We start from the raw sequence: 12601 nt of genomic DNA, 5'->3' as shown, positions 1-12601 counted from the left end.
GGAAAAAGAAATATTTCAGATATTAGGTAAAAGCAAAACTCTCCATATACTGTAGCTAGAGTTTTCCTGCCTTGCCCACAGTCAGGACAAATCTCTCTCACCCGCCAGTTCCACAGCCACTCAGACCCAACCAAGTAAACACAGAGAGAGACTTATATTGCTTACAAACTGTATGGCCATGGCAGGCTTCTTGCTAATTGTTCTTATAGCTTAAATTAATCCATTTCCATAAATCTATACCTTGCCACATGGTTCGTGGCCTACCGGCATCTTTTCATGCTGCTTGTCAGGGTGGTGGCTGGCAGTGACTCCTTCTGCCTTCCTCTTCTTTTATTTCTCCTCTCTGTTAGTCCCACCTATACTTCTTGCCTAGCCACGGGCCAATCAGTGTTTTATTTATTGGCCAATCAGAGCAACTTGACATACAGACCATCCCCCAGCACAGCCAAGTGCAGACCATCTCAGACACCTGCACTCAGGCCCGTGGTCCTATTCATCCTCTATGCGGACCTGCTGGGTAAAGCCACAAGGAACCCAAGAACAGGCTCCCACAGGACATACAGAACATCCCACAGCAATATACTTGTACATAAAACACTAATACAATTAATACAAAGCAAGCATGTTCTCTGTTCATGCACACATCTAACTCTCAGACAATAGAAGAAACTACAAGAACCATACTGAAAACTTGAGAATAAATACCTTTATTGAGAACAAGGACTAAGAATATAGATTATTGGCAAAGCACTTGCCGACCATGTGCCAGGCCTGGAGAGGAAGAGAGGGGATAGAGGAAGGAAGAGAAAGAGGGAGCAGAGAAGGAAAAAAGAAGAGAGAGGGGAAGAGGAAAGGGAGATAAGGGAGAAAATTAATTAAGTTGATTAAATCAATGTAGAACTTAGCCTATAGCTTTCTCCAAAAACTTTTTGTTGGAAACTAAAAAAATGGATGATTAGAAGCCTTCACTGAACTACAAAAAGCAGCAACAACAACAATGTAAATCTAGGCTTGTCTTCAAGGGTTAACTGTGGCAAGCTATGATGAGATCTATACACTTGTAAACATGGTCACAGCTTTCACAAGCCTTAGGAAGTACACAGAAGGAACTGGGCCTGGGACAAGCTCAAAGTGACTACACGTCTTGCTGAGCAGCAGGTCAGGTGAGTTTTCCTCAACCCCTATAATTTCCAGTGGTTATACAATAACTTGGTTCCATGTTGAGTGAATGGGCTCTTTATGTGTCTGGACCATGCTAAGGAAACATTGAGGCCCTGAGTGTGCCTCTAGTATTGAATATGATCTTTTAGGAGATTAATTTAACCATCTCTGCCAGAACATTTCATCAAAGGATAATCTCGAGATTGCTTGAAGGTGTGCACATGGTAGGCATTTCTTTCAAAGAATAAAGGCATCAGCTTTATTATTAACATTAGGTCTAGTTTAATTATATTTCAAAGTCAGGTAGAAAAAAATGAATTTTCATTATCTTTTGTTGTGTTTATCTTTGTTACTTAACGAGATTTGTTTATATGTTTTATTTTTGTTCCCTGTGGCTGTGCAACTTTAAGGGAGAAAGGATTTTTTTGTCTTACAGTTCCAGGTTACAGTCCGTTATTGCTGAGGAGCCAAGGTGTCAGGAACTTCAATCACTCACATGCCCAGCAGAGAGCCTAGAATCAATGAAATTCATGACCTTCTGTACACAGTTCTTACTCGACATCTGCTGTAGTCCAAGACCCAAGTCCATTGAGTGGTGTCCCCCACCATTGGCTGAGCATTTGCACATAAATTAACATAAGCAAGACAACCCTTCCCCTACAGACATGTCCACAGGCCAATTCCATCTACACAATCCCTCCTTGAGACTCTCTTCCCAGATCATTGTGGATTGTATCAAGTTGACAAGTCAAACTTAAAACTAACCATCATATAACAAAATTAGTTTTGCACTTAGCAATGGAAAGCTCTTCTTTTAACTATTTTTATTTGCTTATATATTTTAATTACCAAGTAATAACTTGTGTGTATATATATACATAATATAAACAATAATCTGTGTGTATGTATATATATGTATACATGCCATGTTCAGTATTTAATTATTAAACAACTTGTGTGTATATACATATATGTATGCATTCCACGTACAGTGTTTATATATATATATATATATATATATATATATATATATATATATCTCCTATGTTTTAATTTACTATACCTGCTCCATAAAATTGCATATACATGAAACAGAGGCTCTGTTAGATGAACTACACTCATGTCTATTTTTTGAAGATTTACTGGATGGTGAATGCATGAATGAATGAAATCATATTTTTTCTTTGCCAGTGTGGGGTCTCCCACTTCCTTTCTGTGTCCTAGCAGAAAATCAGACTGCCTGTACACACACACACACACACACACACACACACACACACACACTTATGTATGTATATATAGGCTTAAATTGTGGTAAAGCCTACACATTAACTTACATTCTTAACATTGTTTTGCAGTGATTACACTAAAATTCTGTTCCTAGCTCAGTTCTTACAATGATACAAAATAGAGAAGGTAGACATCTTTTAAGGCATTCTCTTAGGGTATGATCAAAGATATCTTATTTCCCCTGGGACTGTACACACCATTCATATAAATGGGCTCATGACAGTCCGGTCACATAGAAAGTTCTATCCCTATGACTAAATTTGACATGGCTGTGGCTATGGCTGGACACTAGACAGAGTTCAGCCCCTTCCTAGATATGGGGAATCATGTCCAGAGACTCTTGACTCTGGTGTGGCCTGGTTTCTGGAAGCAGAAGCTGTGTAAGCTGAGAGCATTGAAGCTGTCATCTCCATGGATAGCCAGTCAGCAAATGAGAAAGCCCTGAGAGAAGCAGGCATGGGAGGGATGCAATCCTCAACATTCACTTAAGCTTTTCCGGTTCCATCCAGTTCCATCCTCCTTACCTATCAGACTTCGGCCAAGAATTGCTGCAACTAAAAAACCATGTAAGGTACCTTTAGCTTCATTTAACTGCCACTCGTGGCCTCCCAATACCTGGCACACGTATCCCTTAGACTTGGCAGACACCCCCTTAACTCATTCCTTCGTGATAGATGCAATATTAGCCCAAATTAACTGCATTACCCAGTTCCATTTTGACAGAGGAAAGGAGACTTGAAATTTCTCACAGAATATATTTTGAAAAGGAAATGTCTCAAGGATTTTGACAGGATCCATTTGGGGAATGAATGTTTGGCAGAGTCTCAATCATTTTCTTTTCTTTTCTTTTTTTTCTCTTGGCATGCAACAGGCCCCTCACTTACCCAAATGCTCACCTGCAATGTGAGCCAGGAAGAAAAGTCAATCAATAGACATGGCCGAGGACACCAAGCCTGTCAACTGATTGTCACTGCTCAGCATATCAGCCAAATTGATACGTTACTTTAGCTTGGAGGATCAATATTCCTTAGACATTATCCAACTTAGGATCTGTCTTAGTCCATTCAGGCTACTATGATAGAAAACAATTGGTTGGCTGGGTGACTTGTAGATTCCTGACATTTATTTCTGGCAGTTCTAGAAACTGGAAGACTCCATGTCTGATAAGGGTCCCTTCCTAACTCATCAGAGGCTCTCTTTTCTTTTGTTCTTGCATGACAGACAGTTTTAATAAGGTTACTAGTCCCATTCATGTGAGCTTAACCTCCATGACTCACTGAACCCCCAAAGTCTCCACCTATGGCTGCCCCACACTGGAGATGGAACTTCCAACATAAGGAATTGAGGGATGTGTGCATTTGGTGTAGAGCAGGATTCCTGATATACTCAAATATGTCTTCTGTGATGCTCACAAAATGCAAAAAAAAAAAAAAAGTATCAATGTTGATACCCATGAAGTCAGTATGAATCTCTTGGAAATGAGGTTCGCTAACATCATCATACAGTTCCTTTCTTTAAAGGAATCAACATTCCCCCATTTCAATAACATATTTTAATCAACCTATCTAGAAATACTAAATAATGAAGACCACAGGTTTTTACAAATTAAGAATTGAATTACCATCAAAAATATCTCGAGTCAAGTACAATAAAACAATAACTCCAGTTTCATAAATTAGTGATCATCTTATGTTTTAATTTATTGTACCTCCTCCACAAGATTGTATTCCCATGGAGCAGAGGCTCTGTTAGCTGGACTGTGTCAATGTCTGTCTGCCAATGAAGATTTACTGGATGCATGAATGAATGAAATCATGCTTTTCTGTTTGCCAGTATGGGGTCTTCCACTTTCTGTGTCCTAGCTGAGAATCAGACTGCCTTGACGTCTTTCTAACCAGCCAGCTGTAGGCTTTTCCCAACAGGGTTGAACGAAAGTCAGGGCCTTGAACATCCCCAGCCACTGATAAAAATGGTTTATGTTGTTGCTCAAAACAGTGAATGAAATTAGCCTTGGCCCTGGCCCTGAGCCCACATTCCTCAGACCTTCTATTCTCAGACCTCTGGCTACAGACAGCTACACAGAGCATCCCTTTCATCTTGGTATCCTTTCTGAAACAACACTGCCACACTCTTCAGTCAGCTCCCCTAATAAATGCTCTGACCTGACATCTCTGTTATTTAGGGCTTCTTTTTTTAGAATCCCATCTAACCCCACCTCAGGATGGTAGAGGAACACTGCATTGTGGGACCCTCTTTGTTTCTCCTTTTAGAGTGATTTAAACTATAAGTTCAGTCAGTTTCTAAATTTTTCCAGTTTTAGCTTCACGTGCCAATGCTGCTAAATATCCTTCCTGGGGAGAGCTCTGTCCTTTGGTGGGTCACTTCCTGCCTAGAATATAAAGTCATTTCCATCCTCTTTAGGACATACTTGCTAATTCACTTCCTATGCCTCCTTTTCTACTAAAAACTTACATTGCTATTTTCATATGCTTACAACATAGTCTTGTTAATAGGTCGCTATTATCAATAAGATAGCATAGTTAAGTTTCATTATTAATTTAATTCTAAGACAAGATAGTATCATAAATATTGCTATAAGTGAGGGACTTTGGATGAATAGCGTCCCTTGAAAGTAAAGAATGATGCAGGTCCTTCACTTTCCTTATGCTGCACAATGTGGAAACAAAACAAAACAAAAACAGTGTGCTCAGATTGGTCTCTCTGCCCTACTTGTCTTTAACTAGTTTGTATTTTGAAAGAAACACACTTATCATATTTAATAGAATAGGATATATAATATCTGTGACTAAGCATTTCTGCTGGCATTTGGATTATCATTGTTGTTTCTCTTGCTACATCTGTGGAGCCCACAGTGCACAGACAGTTCAAGGTGGAGGCAGAGGACATTGCAGAATGAATTTGAGAGTAGTGTTTTCTATTAATCCATATCATAATTCTAGCTATATCCTGGCAATCAAAATTGCTACTGGCATTCAAAATTCCAACATTTCCATCTAGTGTCATGCCATAATAACATGTGTTGACATTTAAAGTATTAAATGAGATAACAAAGACATATGTTTTCTCCAAACAGTATATATGTATGTGGATGTATGCATGCACACAAAAACAGCCATTAACTGTCACATATTTTGGCCTTCCTAGCTTGTGAAGTGAAAAAGTGGGGCAATTTTCAGAAAGCAGGTAAAATATTCACTCTCCTTAGGTCACAGAAGTCCAGTGAGTCTATAAAACACACACACACACACACACACACACACACACACACACACACACACATGCACCCCCTTCCTACAACAGACTGTAAAATTTCCTTAAGAAAACAGTTTCCATGTTGCAAAGATCTTCTCTGTATGGTAACTGTGAGGTGACTCTCTGTCTTCCAGACCTGAGCATCAACAAACAGCTTTGATAGGAACCAGTCCAGCACTGATGACAAACTTGTCAATGTATTGCTAAGTTCCAGCATTTGATTTATATAAAGCTGCTTCTTCTGGAAATTTTTCTGAATTCTTGGTGACATTGCATGGGCACACGCTCTGTTTTACATGAACAAACTGGAGTGCATGGCAGGGTCAGCTGCCCCTCTGAGAGTCCCGTGGGTTGTGACTCTTCTGCTTACCTCATCTCTAGTGCAAGCCTGTCTCAGCATTCTTCTATGTACTGCTTCATTTGTCCTAAGAATGGATCTAGTGGATAGCCAAAACGGTCTTGTTGTCTGGGTGTCTTATCTCCATAACATCATGATGAAATGTAAAGTCAATGCATCCTGGTTTGAAGTCTGTCAGTTTCAATAATGCCCGAGACCCCAGACACTTATTAACAGCATTCTTTTATTACCAAAGATACTTAAATTTGCTGTGGAATAATGCTTTTGTACACTGGTTTAATAAAAGGCTGATTGGCCAGTAGCCAGGCAGGAAGTATAGGCAGGATAAGCAGACATGGAGAATTCTGGGAAGAGGAAGGCTGAGTCAGGAGACACCAGCACACAGGTAAAGCCATGGAAAACATAGCAACATATTGATTATCATAAATGGACTGAATTTAAGTGTAAGAGCTAGTCAGTGGTAGGCCTGAGCTAATGGCCAACTAGTTTTAATTAATATAAGCCTCTGTGTGTTTATTTGGGACTAAGCAGCTTTGGGACACTAGTGAGAGATATTTGTCCCAACCACCAGCTGGCCAGGACACACAAAAAAATCCGACTACACTAATTAATTCTTCCTAGAAATAAACATTATGTATGCATGATTGGTGTCCCAAAGCACCAACTGTAGTTTGCTGGTTGAAACAAACATAAGTAGTGTTCTACTAACCAGTCTAGGCAGGTATTCTAGTCTGTGTGTGCTTCTCCTTAGGTCTTCCCAGAATGGCATATTCTTTTTCTAAAAGGTATTTTTTGACATGTCCTTAATAATGCTTCCTTCATCCTTAAATAATAGATAGTTTCTATTGACTGATATTTGTAAACCTAAGTGATATGCAGAGTGAGGGTAGGTGGGAAACAGAGACTGTTTAGGTAGAAAATGCAATTTGCTGCCTTATGAATTATATAAACCTCCCTAATGGGGCTTATCATTGTTTTCCCAGTGAGAGTTTTCATTTTTGTTATCCCTGGAGGTCATCAATCTCTCCCACATGACTGGCCTCATCAGCTTTATTCAAGTAGAATACAGTTTCTTATGGGCCCTGGTTCTATGGTGAACTTGTGCTGGGAGAGCCAAGGTAGATGAAGTTGACTGTCTCTGTAAAGCAGGTAGAGAATGTCACCAAGGGAGGAAGAGAAAAAGAAACCAAAAACATCGATTTGTATTTTTATCCATATCTAAGTGATTGAGAGGGAACCTCTTTGGCATTCCTCAGTAATATATCAAAGGAAGACTAATCGTAGGTAATTTCATTGTACCATACATATCAAGATCTTTATTCAAAATCTGTTATTCAAAATATGAATATAATTTATTAACATAACAAGATCATTTCTAGTTTAGTCTGATATTCACAGTTCTCAATGATAAATGGTTTTTATCCCAGGGGAAGTTTTGTAGTATCTAGAGATATTTTTGAATGTCACAACTGGGCTTGAAGGAAGGAGTTCAATGGACATCGGGAAGCCAGAGTCAATAAAGACTCCTGGACGTCCTAAAACATAAAACCACCCCCCTGTCACAAAAGACCATTCAGATGAAAATGACCATAGCATCACTGTGGAGATACCTGGGTCTTTATCAGTTAAGAAATATAGGATGAAAAGGAAAACAATTCAAAGTTTTATTCAATCCCAGTTATTAAACTATGCAGCCCAAAGTTTGTCCTAGATCCTGGGGTTAGAGGACATTAAACACAGCTCTAGGAGAAACTGTTCTGGGAATTTGATGATGGCCTAGAAATCCCAAAAGCTGCAAGGCAAAAAGGTAAAAATCCCTAATGGACAGTTGAAATCCTCTTGTGAAAGATAGAATGAGGCTGTAAGGGAAAGAAAGGAAAAGAGGGGCTTGTAGTATGGGCAAGAAATCAAAACACTAAAATAAGGGAGACTGGCACACACTAAATCACCTCTCATCTCTGGAAGCATGGGGGTTCTGTGGACTGATGCTTCCAAGTAGGAAAGTGGATACAAGATATGGGTTAGAATTTGAACAACAGATGAAAATGAAATGTACAAAAAGTCTGTGTGTTAGTGTGAATGCATGAGAGTATGTGGGGGGAAGCTGGGGTATATAAATGATAAGACAGACAATAGATTATTTTTCTTTTCCCATCTGCATTTAACTGTGTGAAGTCTTTCTATTAACTGGCTAAGTGTGTCTGCACTGCAGATTTCCTGTGAGTACTGCCTTGGGCCACAGCATGAATTCTTTCAATGAATCTTATTTGCGAAGAAGCCTTAACAAAAATATTTAGCGAAACAGCAGACTGATAACTTAAATGACAACATAAACAAACGTATTCATTTTCCGACTGTTCAGTTAAGCAGCTCTTCCCAGCCATCTGCATTTCCTGTGCCATCTACATATAGATTAAAAATCAGTAACAATGATGCAGCTCTAAACAAATAGGCGCAGGGCTCTCTCATATCACTGGTTAACCCAGGACCTTCATGGGTCTCTGCCTACCTCCTGTAGGCTTTGCTTGAGAATTTGATATCTCATTTTCATACATTTCCCACCCATTGCTGTCTTGGAGCAGTACAGGGACAGGACTGTGTCCCTGTCTTGTCTTTTGTACTTAACATCTTATCCTTGATTACTTTGGCACTAGAGTTTGCCTTGCTTTGAAATTTTTCAGTGATACTCTGGTTTGCCCCGTGATTTAGCCCTGTCTATATAATTGACTGTTTAAGAAGAAAACTCTGGGGCTGGAGAGATGGCTCAGCAGTTAAGGACATTGCTGCTCTTCCAGAGGACCCAGTTCAATCCCAAGAACCCATGTGTTGGTTTAGAAACATCTGTAACTCCAGTTTCAGGGGATCCAATCCCCTCTTCTGGCCTCCGAAGGCACCAGGCATGCATGTGATGCCTAGACATACGTCTAGACAAAATACCCATTTCAAACTCATCAGGACATTTAACTAACCTTTTTGTCTTCAAAGCTTGCCAGTGGCTGCTCCTATTCAAATCTTCCTATGGCCAATGCAGTGCAATTTGCAGGCGCATTTTGGATACATCTCTGGTTAATATACTGGGATATTCTTAGGTAATAATTCTATGCAGAACAATATGAATACTTTAAGATTTTATCTTCATTCTAAATATTTTCTATAAAGGTTTCACCCTACTGAAACAACAGTAATGAAATGCAATTTATCTATCTAATTATTTTTAAATTGCCAGCCTTGTCTTCTTTCATTCCACTATTAAATAAAAATAGTATCATTTCATTAAATGTATCTGTAATACTTGTATTCATTAACAATGCTTATTCTTTCATAAATTATTCTTCAAAACTTTATTCTAACACTACTGCTTTTGTTATTGGGATATAAGAATACTTCATAAAGAAAATATATCAATTTATAACATATTTGGTACAAATATTATTAATGTAGTAATGTTTTAAATTGTGATCTAGTCAAATACATTAGTGTTGGCCTTGTGGTTTTCTAATTTATCTCTTCATCCAGTCTCTCATAAGACTGTATTGTATATGTTTTATAATTTATAATTTTACTTTTTTTCAAATATGTTAAATATTCAAAATGCATTTTGGTGCCTTAAAATTTTTATTATTTCTAAAGACCTTTTTCTTTAAATACAATTATTTTAATATAGTTTTCGTGAATATATGTATATATAGTGAAAAATTTTTCAGAATATTCATAAGATGATAATTTGTGGCTCCAATAGGTCATATAAGAAAAGCTCAATGTACACATGTATACCACCTCATTCTACATATTAGAACAGATTGTTGAGTGCTTTAGTATGGTCTTGCCTGAGGATTACTGTTATTTCCAAAGTCCAATACACTATATAAAAAAAAGAGCTACTGGCTTCTAAAGCCCTGTTTTCCATTCTAACTCAGAAAAAAAAAGAAATTTACAAGGAATGTGTGTTGCTGGAGGGCTTCTCTCCAGGTTCCCCAAGCCCCACAGTCCCACAATCCATTTATAAAATAATCACTCAGACGCTTATATCACTTATAAACTGTATGGCCGTGGCAGGCTTCTTGCTAACTGTTCTTTTATCTTAAATTAACCCATTTTTATAAATCTATACCTTGCCACGTGGCTGGTGGCTTACCAGAGTCTTTACATGCTGCTTGTCCTGGCAGTGGCTGCAGTGTCTCCCTCCTCAGCCTTCCGCTTCCCAGAATTCTCCTCTCTCCTTGTCCCACCTACTTCCTGCCTGGTCACTGGCCATCAGTGTTTTATTTATATAGAGCAATATCCACAGCAAATGTGTTCTTTGTAATTCCCCCAAACTGTCTCTAAATATGAGAATTTCAACAAATATTCTTGAATTCTTCTTTCTCCCTTCTCCCCCTAAGATCTTGTATTTTACTTTAACTTTTATTATAAAAAAATACAAACAAAGTAAGATCTCACATTTTGTAACCTTTGAATGTCAAACAAGATACCCACAAATTCACTGGATTGTTATAACAGCTTCTATACATAGAGGCAGGATGGTCCCACATTGTCTGTCTGCATGTCTGAGGGCCAGAGAGACCATTATTTGTTTAGGCCAAGTATACAGAAGCCTCAGAACAAAGGGGACCAAAGATGCTGCCTGAGTCCAAGACTGGAAGGTCCCTGGAGAAGGTTGCCAAGTGTCCACATTAAAGAAAGGGATAGAGTCAGGTGTCTACAGCTGATGACTGCAGCAATAAGTGGGCCGGCTTAGGAATAACTGAGCTCATACACACAAGATCGCTCTCTCCTTCTTTTAAAGATTTATCTGTTTTATGTATACGAGTGCTCTATCGGCATGGACATATTTATGCCAGAAGAAGGCATTCGATCCCACTATAGATGGCTATGAGCCATCAGGTGGTTGCTGGAAATTGAACCTGGGTCCTCTGGAAGAGCAGCCAGTGCTTTTAACCACTGAGGCATCTCTCCAGACCCCCCCTCCCTCCCACCACCGGCTCTCTCCTTCTTCCATCTCTGTTCCATGCAGGCCCTCAGTCTATTGGAGAGTTCTACCGCTACCCAAAGCAGCTTTTCCCCTTCAGTGGCTGTCCTACCTGCCAGTCATAATGGAACCACCCTATCAGAGACTGGGAATTGTGCTTTGCCAAGCCCCCAGGCATCTCTCAATTTGATCAAGACACCGTTAAGCACCACAATGGGTTTATGACTAGTTTCTTCACACTTTTGTTTGTATAAAATAAAGGTGGTGCTGTCTCCCTTTGTAATTGAAATTCACAGCAATGAACCAACTATGTTTTTAGGATCTCTTCCCCTGACCTCTCCTCTACCACCCTCTGAGCAACAGCATATTACACCAAAATACCAAAATAATGATATAACCTGAACCACATGCTAGACTCCATCTAAACCTCACTCAGACATAGTGTTCATGAACAAGTGAGAGAGATCCCTGATTTGCTACCAGAAAACTGTGCCATTATTTCCAGGTACGTATTTTAAGTAAAGCTTTCCAGATATGAAATATGAGGCATGTGTAATAAAATTAAAGTTTAAAAGTAATGTAAAGCAAATTACAAATGAACACTCATTCTGGATTAAATTCCCTACTTCTGATCCGTAAGATTGATTGACAGAACATATTTAGAAGAAGTCCATTTGCTACAAAAATATGATGAGGTTGGTTTATTTAAAAACATTTCTTACAGATTTATGGTCTCCAGAAATTGTAACTCTAAATCAAGCTACATTCTACAAGCCAGTCTGTAAATCTACATCACTCTTTCATGGAATGGTAATACATATACTCATGAACATTCCCAAACCTCAACTTTTTTTTTTTGGTTTTTCGAGACAGGGTTTCTCTGTGTAGCTTTGCGCCTTTCCTGGAACTCACTTGGTAGCCCAGGCTGGCCTCGAACTCACAGAGATCCGCCTGGCTCTGCCTCCCAAGTGCTGGGATTAAAGGCGTGCGCCACCACCGCCCGGCCCCAAACCTCAACTTTTACAGGAAAGAATGTTGTAAAGGAAACTCCACATCCACAGGACACCTATCCCACCATTTATAATGACATCCAGTGGTTTTTCTGGGGAAAGATGCGATTTTAGGCTTTGGGATGGATACCTTCACATTGCATTCCTTGTCTTGCGGTCATTGCCAAAGCTTCTCAGTGGATACTGCTACTGGCCTGGTATTTTTGTAGTCTGATGAATTCCTTAGTTGTTTCAGAGAGCAGAAGGCACCTCTCACAGTGCCGCACACGCCCCAACAAGATGGAGCGGCAGGGCTCACTGACATAATCACTGCCCTGCTGTGGAGAAGTCTTTCCCTCTTATAGAACAGCTGTCCAAGAAAAACATGTGTGTGTAAAGCTGGAATAAGGCCAAAGAATAAGAGAAAAGCTCTGGATCCCAGATGTTTAAGGATGCATCAGTGGGAAGAAAGGATGGCCATAGGATAGCCTTCCTCTCAGCACATGCTGAAACAGGAGAAGGAAGAGACTCATGGCAGCCTGAGTTTTATATAATGGTTGA

Source organism: Peromyscus leucopus, chromosome 22 (genome assembly GCF_004664715.2).
Source record: "Peromyscus leucopus breed LL Stock chromosome 22, UCI_PerLeu_2.1, whole genome shotgun sequence".
In the NCBI taxonomy this organism is placed as follows: Eukaryota; Metazoa; Chordata; class Mammalia; order Rodentia; family Cricetidae; genus Peromyscus; species Peromyscus leucopus.
The sequence above is the reverse complement of the archived record's forward strand: the minus strand, read 5'-3'. Positions refer to the sequence as shown.